The sequence below is a fragment of the Canis lupus genome, chromosome 15 (assembly GCF_048164855.1).
Source record: "Canis lupus baileyi chromosome 15, mCanLup2.hap1, whole genome shotgun sequence".
NCBI lineage: Eukaryota > Metazoa > Chordata > Mammalia > Carnivora > Canidae > Canis > Canis lupus.
In genome coordinates this window covers 47,418,539-47,427,370 of record NC_132852.1, presented here as the reverse complement: position 1 = coordinate 47,427,370, position 8,832 = coordinate 47,418,539, and the positions used below count along the sequence as shown (strand labels likewise).

Sequence of the window (8,832 nt, the reverse complement as noted above, 5' to 3'; positions counted from 1 at the left end):
GGGACAGGTACCCTGGAGCCCGTTCTCTCAGAACACAGGGTCATGCCAAGACACCTGTTCCTTGCTTTCTAGGCTCAGACACTTTATTTAGGGGAGAAAGGCTTACCTTTGAAGCAAGTTCTTTGAGTATGTGAATGAAGTCACATTGACCTCAGAGTGTAAAGAAGGTGGGTTTTGACCAGGGTGCTGAGTGACGCATGTCAGCCAGCTAAGCACAGGCCCTAGTAAAGGGGCCGCCATGCAGCAGGGATGAAGCAAGGAGCGGGAGGCCCAGTGGCTGTCTGGCTCTCGTGCTTTCCCTCTGTCTCCGTGAGAGCTCTAACCGCAGGAGCCTGGATAGGTGTTGCAGGGCACCTGTGGCCACCAGGCTGGGCCCCTGTGGCCTGTGCAGCAGGCCTGGGCTATTTGGAGGCCAGGGCAGGCACCACAGCTCCAAAGAAGTGCATAGCCAGCAGGGCCTGGCCAACATGCCCCCAGGCCAGAGGCTCCCCAACCCCAGCTCAGCTCTGTCTGCTGTGGAGCTGGGGTTTACTCCTCAGTAGGGCTCAAGTGAGCACTGGGAGGTGGGGGGAGTGAGGTCCTCAGGGTACTTGGGGTCTGTCCTGTGGCCTGATGTCCCTGCTGTTTTAATGGTACTTTCTTGCCTCCCACCCTCTCTGTAAGCTCTTCCAGACCTGGCAGGAGAGAGCTCTGCTTCCTCCCTCACCCCCAGGGCAGGCTTTGCTCCAGGAGCCTTTTCTGCGCTCTCTGCTGCCAACACGGAGGTCCCAGAGACAGCTTCATTTACTGGATGCTTCCACAGGCAGGCTCCTCCTCCTGGAGTCCTAGGAATGTATGGACGTGGGTTCTCCTTCAGGAGGCCTGGTGGGGTCTGGGTTTCAATGTGTTCCTCAGGGGACCCTGGGCAGGTCCATGTGTGACAACCAAAGTTGACGATCATGAAATATAAAAAGTGTAGATGAAGCTGAGGGTGCTCCCTCTTGGCCACCTCCCAACCCTGGCCCCTCCCGGGGGCCACATTGTCACTGTGGCATGTGTGTGACATTTTAAGCTCCTTTCTTAAGCATTTCCATACACATGGGAAGTGGAAAAATACAGGGTTGCAAAGACCCAAAGGCCATAGTACGTGTGTCATCCTGTAGCTTCTTGTTTTCACTTCACAATGTGTCTTAAGAACCTTTAGGGAAAGGTTCGGCACATTTTGACCTACTTTACCCTCTGGGAGCCTGGGCTGGACGCATGACAGGAACTTGGTACACAGGACCTGGATTTATCATGGACCAAGCCTGGTGTGTCACAGCGGGCACTGGGGCTGGGCTGGCCATCTCCCCAGCGGGACTATGCTACAGGTGCCTCCAGGTACTGCGGGAAAGGGACACACTGAGCCCTCATCGTCCTCGGGGCAGAACCTGGCTCAGCGTTGCATGATGTGGATGGCCGTTAGATGTTGGTGGCCTGGAATGTTCTCTGTTCTTTCATTGATTTAACAAAAATTGTGCATACCCTGATGCCTGAGGCAGGAAGGAGACATGGGGTGATTATTTCCTGTTCTTTTTTTTTTTTTAAAGATTTTATTTATTTATTTATTTATTTATTTATTTATTCATGAGAGACAGAGAGAGAGAGGCAGAGACACAGGTAGAGGGAGAAGCAGGCTCCACGCAGGGAGCCCGATGCGGGACTTCATCCCAGGACCCAGGGATCACACCCTGAGCCAAAGGCAGATGCTCAACTGCTGAGCCACCCAGGTGCCCATTATTCCCTGTTCTTAAGACAGCTCTTAGAGACTGGTGCCATCAGTGGGGTCGCTGAGTCCTTGAAGGACAGTCCGTCACGCTCCCATGTTGTGCAGGATAGGTGACCGAAACAAAGTAATGAAACAGTAGCTTCGACAAGGTGGTGCTGATTGCTCGCTCTCCCCTGACAGGCTCTCGGTGTCACAGACCCAGGCTCATTCCAGCTTGCTGCTCTACCCTTCCCAGGATGGGGCCTTGTCGCCGAGGATCAAGACGGCTCGCTACCTTGTCCGTAGCCTGTCAGAGGGAGGCCAGAAGGGGCGCAGTGTCCTTTCCCTTTAAGGACAGATTTACTTTCTTTATTTACTTCTTTAACGAATGCATACTTGGTGCTCATCATGTACCTCATCAGTATTTTTTTTAAAGGTTTTATTTATTTATTCATGAGAGAGACAGAGAGAGAGAGAGAGGCAGAGGGAGAAGCAGGCTCCCTGCAGGGAGCCCGACATGGGACTCGATCCCGGGTCTCCAGGATCAGGCCCTGGGCCGAATGCGGCACTAAACCGCTGAGCCACTCGGGCTGCCCTACCTCATCAGTATTGACTCACTGAAGCCTCATTACAACCTTTTGTTTACTCATATTACAGATCGAGAGACCAAGGTGCAGAGCGGCTGAATAAATTGTCCCATTTCATGTAGCTGTAGGACACAGAGCCTCTCACATCCCGTTGATGAGAACCAGGCACACAAGCACATCTCCTTGCAGCAGGGAGGCCTGGAAACATGGTCCTATTTAGGTGGCCACGTGCTTGGCCAAAAAAACCCCAAATGTTGTGTGACTTGAAGGTGAGCCGCGGTGTTGGAAGACAGTCTGACAGCCTCTGTCCTAGTTCATGGCCTGTCACCTGCAGGCCGATCCCTCCTGGCTCTCCTGACAACTTGCTCAGGCCTCTTTCCACCACCACACCAGTGTCTGTCCTCAGAAATCCCCAGGACAGGCCCACCTGGGAGATACTGCGGGTTCGGGTCCAGACCACTGCAGTAGAGCTAATGTTGCAATAAAGGGGGTCAAAGGAAAGCTGTGGTTTCCCAGTGCATGTAGGTCACGTGCACACGATGCCGCAGTCTGTGCGGTGTGCGACAGCATTGTGTCTGAAACAACAACCTACACGCCTTCATCGAAAGACACTTTATTGCTGAAACCCGCTGACCGCCATCTGAGCTTTCAGCGAGTCCTGATCTTTCTGCTGGTGGAGGGTCTTGGCGCCGCCGGGGGCTGACCCATCAGGGTGGTGGGCGCTGGAGGCCGGGCGGCTGTGTCTCGTTTTATTCCTTAAAACAAGCCAACCGTGCAGTTTGCCGCATCGATGGCTCTCCCGGCACGGACGGTTTCCCTGCAGCCGGCGGTGCTGCTCGGTGGCACTGCACCCCCCGGAGAGCCGCCTTCAGAACAGTCCGTCCTCGGGCCCGGGGGCTGCACCAGCTAAGCTGCTGTCCTGCTCCCAATCCTTGGTTGTCGTTTCAACCGTCTTCACGGTGTGTCCACCAGGAAGAGGCCAACTCGGGAAACCACTTTCTTGGCTCGTCCCTGAGAAGCACCTGCTCGTCCGTTCACGTTTGGTGCTGAGCTCGCGGCAGTTCAGTCCCTCGGCTCCACTCCTCGTCCGGTTCTCTCGCTGTTTCCACCACACGTGCAGTGACTTCCTCCACTGATGTCCTGAATCATCAATTTGTAAAAAAGAGTATCTGTGAAGCACTATAAAGCAAAGTGCGATAAACTGAGACAGACTTGTACAGAAAATTAATTAATTAATCAAAGATTTTATTTATTTACCCATGAGAGACACAGAGAGAGAGGCAGAGACACAGGCAGAGGGAGAAGCAGGCTCCATGCGGGGAACCTGACATGGGACTCAATCCTGGGTCTCCAGGATCACGCCCTGGGCAGAAGGCTCAACCACTGAACCACCTAGGCATCCCTGTCCAGAAAATTTTTTTAAATATGTTTAACCCAGGCTCTCCCAGAGTCTGGAACTTTTAGCAGCCTTGGTCCCCATTGCCCTAGCCCTGCGGGACCCCATGAGAACAGCCAAGGAAGCTGCACACGGTGGCATCAGTACTGGGGAGGAGGGTGAAGGGTGGTGGGGAAGAGCTGAACTGTTGGGGGGGAGGGGAGGAGAGGACAGAGGGGAGAGTTGATGTGGCGAAGGGGGGGGTTAGACGTTACTCTGAGGATGAGGAACTCCAGAGTTCAGACTTCTGGAGGTGGGCGCTTTGTAGTACCAGCCAGGTCCCAGCTGTATCCTCTGGTCAAAGAGGAGCCGAGGTCAAGGCGCCGGAGGACCAGGGAGGGGGATGCTCATCAACGTGGAGGCACAGGTCCCTGGGCACAAGCAGAGAGTGGAGCTGAGGCCTAAGCCATCATCGGGGAAGCATCCTGCAGGTGGCTGGGCCACAAGGCTAGGAGGCAGGTTTTGCAAGAGGGAGCGCCAGGATTTAAGGAGGAGGAACACAGCCAGAGGGAGCACGACGGGTGGGGTCACGTCCTGGGAGTGAGAAGGACCTGCCTACAGACTGTCACGTAAACTTAACAAGCAGTCAGACCAGAGGGCTGTGGATGTCAACTGCTCAGGGCACTTCTGAGAGGCCCAAGGAGATGGGGCCACGCATCACACAACCACCATGGACTCCTGGGGTGCGAGTGAATCAGTTGTTTCCCCAGACAAGATGAGGGGTCTAGGAGCAGCAAACACCCCTTCCAGGTGTGAAAGTAAATGCTCTGCTGCTAGTGCCCCTGATGGAGAGAGAGCAAGGGGCTGCGGCCCACAGAGGGCTGAGAGGGTGCAGAGCCCTGGGAAGGCGGGGAAGGCAGGACAGGACCAGAGCCCAGAACCCACACCCCTCTGCCACTAGGCCTTTAAAATATCGCTACCACCCCAGGCAACCTCTGATCAGCTTTCTGTGTTCACAGACTAGGTTTCATTTTCCAGAATTTTATATAAATGGAATCATAGCATATGTCCTCTCCCCCACTCCCCACCTCTTTTTGTTTGTTTTTGGTCTGGCGGCTTCTTCTTTTTTAAGATTTTATTTATTTATTCACGAGAGATACACAGAGAGGCAGAGACACAGGCAGAGGGAGAAGCAGGCTCCATGCAGGGAGCCGGTCGCGGGACTCAATCCCAGAACCCTGGGATCACGACGTGAGCCAAAGGCAAATGCTCAACCAATGAGCCATCCAGGGGTCCCACAGTCAGTCTTTCTGATTTGAATTCTAACATCATGTAGAATCTCATCGTGGTTTTAATTTTTATTTCTCTCATTACTAATGATGTCCAGGATACTTTGTATGTGCTTACTGCCATCAGATGTTTTCTTTGGTGAAGTATCTATTCGGATCCTTTGTCTATTTTTTTCATTTGGCTTGTTCGTTTTCTTATGATTGACTTTTGAAAGTTCTTTCTGTGCACGGGTGCAAGTCCTGTACCAGATATGCGGCTTGCAAATCCTTCCTTTCTGTCTGTGACTTGCTTTTTCATTGTCTTAACAATGTCTTTCAAAGAGCACAAGTTCTTAATTTTGATGAAGTCCAGTTTATCAAGTGAAATTTTGGTGTCGTATTTAAGAAATTTTTGCCTACCTTGAAGTCACGCTACCACCCCTCAATCTCAGAAAGAAACCAGTTTCCTTTAATGATTGGCAATATGACATATCAGTAAAAATGTTATGAAATTTTCTACGTGAAAGGCCAAATATTTTTAGTTTTGGGTCTGGCAGTGTAAAAGTTGCCAGTTCCTTCTCAACATGATGCAGCAAGATTTGAACATTGTGTGTAACAAACAGGTCAGGGAGCCTCTCATCCTGTCCTCTGTCCCTGCTGCTGCTGTGACCCCGTTCTGCCAGAATTCACTTCATCACGTTGAAAACTGCACAGCCCTGCACCGCTTAGAACCTACATTTTTTGCTTTCCTGATAAATTTAACATTTTGGCTATTTTTACTTATGGTTTCTTTCTTTCAAGATTTTATTTATTTATTCATGAGAAATAGAGAGAGGCAGAGACACAGGCAGAGGGAGAAGCAGGCTCCATGCAGGGAGCCCGAGGCAGAACTCGATCCCGGGACTCCAGGATCACGCCCTGGGCCGAAGACATATGCTCAACTGCTGAGGCCCCCAGGCGCCCCACTTACAGTTTCTTTCTAAGTGACCTCAGTTCATGAAAACAGTGTCAGAGAACCGTCCCTTCCCAGCCCCGGGACCTCAGCAGCTCGGCCTCTCCCAGATTGTCTCCCTTTCTGGCCACCTCCCGAGGGGCCAAGCCCCACAAGAAGCTTCTCTGCCCTGGATGGGTACTAGCTCCTTATGCGTCTCTGTCCTGCCGACCCCAGGACACACACCCTTGGCTGCTTCAGCCCCTCAGGCCCGGTTCCAGGCACAGCTGCTCAAACAAGCCTCCTCACAGAGGGGACAGGAGTGGCCCTCAGCTTCGCGGGTGTGGGAGGGGGTCCGAAGGGTGGGAGTCGGATGCGGAGCAGGGCCCAGCCAGCACCCTCACTGCCAGGTTTCTTCGGGGTGGGGGGAGGGTGCACACAGGCTGGGCTCACCTGAGTTCATGGACATTCCCTAGAGGCAGGAGGCTGGGCCCCAGGACCCCCAGTCAGGGACCAGTTCCCACTCCATCAGCTGCCCCTGCTCACTGCTCTCCACCTCTGTCCACTACCATCAGAACTAAAAATATCACCCGCTCAGGCCAGTGGACCAGTGGGCCCAATGGAAGGGGTTGTGGTCAATTTTGGTGTGTCCTGGAGGCCTGGAGAAAAGAGGAGAGCCCAGCAAGTGTGAAATCACTTCAGGTGCTAGGTACTTTGGCCCAGCACCCCAGGCTCCAGGGCCTTTGTCAGTATTTCTGGACAGGAGAGCTGCTTCCCCAAAGCCCTGTGAGCAGCGTAGACGGTATGGAAGAGTGCTTCTATGGGACGGGGCGGTGTGGGGGGGGGCGCACCCGGGAGGGTTGACAGGGCCTCAGACCCTCCTTTAGCTTCTCCATCAATGGGTGGGGGTGGGGTGGGAGGCACCTTCTTTGGCCATGGCCTCCACCAGCGCCCAGACTTCAGATGAGAGGGCAGCCCATCCCGGCCGCCTCCTCCTTCCTGCTTCCTGCATCTGTTCTGCGGCCTTGGGACTCAGGCCCCCAACTCCCCCCCCCCGCCCCCCCCCCCCCCCCCCCCGCCTTGCCATGCCCTGGGGGCTCAGGAGCAAGCTCCCCAACCTCCCCAGAGCCCTTTCCTCCTGGAGCAGGAATCTGGAACTGGTTCACCGGGTTTCTCTGCAGTGTTCAGTAGGTGGAGTGGATGAGCCTCTGGTGGAAAGGGAGAAGGGGGGTCCTCTGGGTCTCAGGGTGTGGTGTCAGGACCAGGTTCTTGGCCCAGACCTGCTCCTCGATCTGCGCAGGGACCTCTCTGCTCAGCGCCACAGTGCAGGGAGGGAGGAGAGGACCCATGTTCCGCTCAGATGGGCCAGCCGATGACGGGCCATCGCAGCCAAGACGGATCGAGGGTGGCAGAGGTCAGGAGCCAGAGGGACGAAGAAGTGGAAGGAGAAGGAAGGCTGAGCCTGGCATGGAGAAGCTGCTCAGTAGGTGTTGATACGGGGACAGGGACGAGTGAGCGCAGGGTGATAGGGAGGGCTGGGCTGTCATGGACCAGCCTGCCTGCTTCCAGGAACATGGCCTTGGAAGTCCAGGCGACAAGCCAATGACATGGTTCAAGAGGTGCAATTAAGGCTTAAAGGCAGGTGTGGGGGTATAGCTCAGGGGCAGAGCATTTGACTGCAGATCAAGAGGTCCCCGGTTCAAATCCGGGTGCCCCCTGGCTGGCTGATGTCACTTTTGGCGAGGAAGTAGTAAAGCCTGGGTTCTGTTCTGTCCTCACTCCTCTCTAGGACTTGGACACCAGGGAGGGTGGTTGTGAGGATTCCTTGAGGCCACAGCTAGTCATGCTGTGTTGTGTCACAGCTTTCCCCAACCACATTAGCAGGAATCCAGACTTCCAAGATGCTTCCTGGCCGGCTGAGCACACCTTCCTCAGTCTTAAGCCTCACCAATCTCCAGACACACCTGACCCACTTTTTTAAAAAATAGATTTTAATTATTTATTCATGAGAGACACAGAGAGAGGAAGAGACACAAGCAGAGGGAGAAGCAAGCTCCCCGCAGGGAGCCTGATGGGGGACTTGATCCCGGGACTTCAGGATCACGACCTGAGCCAAAAGCAGAAGTTCAACCACTGAGCCACCCACTGCCCCCTGATCCACTTTTTAAGAACATTTTTCTTCTTACTCCTTCCCTGGCCTTATCCCTCCTTGGCCTCCCCAGCTTCTTCGTTTTAGCAGGCTCCTCCTTGTCCATCTCCTCCAGAAAGCCCCTCCTGACTTCCTAGCAGCAGAGCTTCCTACTCCCCGCTCCCACAGCTCTCCGAGTGGACTTCCACTGCCACTCTGTGGAAATACTTTGGTTCGTGGGTTTGTCTCCTACTTGGACTCTTTGAGGAACAGGGATAATGTTTTGTTAGTCTGTGTCCTCAACATGAATGACAGAGCCTAGCACCTATCATGCTCCAAGAGTGTTTGTTGAATTAATGAATGAATGAATGAGCGAAACGATGAGCACGCTCCTGAGGCTTCGAGTATGGAAGAGGCTCTCCTTGGGCTGAGTGTTAGGTTCACTTAAGACCCAGAAACGACCACTCCTGTTCTGATGACTATGTGCCAGCCTAGGGAGAAAGACTAGTACAGACTTCAATGATCTTTCCAGGTGTAAAGGTTGATGCCGTTGCTACAGCCTGAGGCAGAGATCAGGAGAGAAGAGGACCCCTTAAGGTTGAAAGGGGAAAGATGGAAAAGTGGAGTATAGTGGAGGAGATTTGCCACCTCCTGGACATGCAGAAAAACCCCAGCAAAATATGGACAGAGAGATCCTGAGTGCAATGCATGGGTAAAAGGTAATAATGCAAAGCTATAGGCAGGTGGGGGTATAGCTCAGGGGTAGAGCATTTGACTGCAGATCAAGAGGTCCCTGGTTCAAATCCAGGTGCCCCCT

The 8,832-nt window shown here is 53.7% G+C and overlaps 2 non-coding genes across 2 annotated transcripts; both read left to right on the top strand.

Moving 5' to 3' along the window:
* The first annotated feature begins 7,533 nt into the window (after positions 1-7,533).
* Positions 7,534-7,605, top strand: TRNAC-GCA (transfer RNA cysteine (anticodon GCA)). Its single transcript has one exon. It is a non-coding gene; the product is annotated as a tRNA-Cys (tRNA).
* A 1,155-nt stretch (positions 7,606-8,760) lies between these two features.
* Positions 8,761-8,832, top strand: TRNAC-GCA (transfer RNA cysteine (anticodon GCA)). The gene has a single exon. It is a non-coding gene; the product is annotated as a tRNA-Cys (tRNA).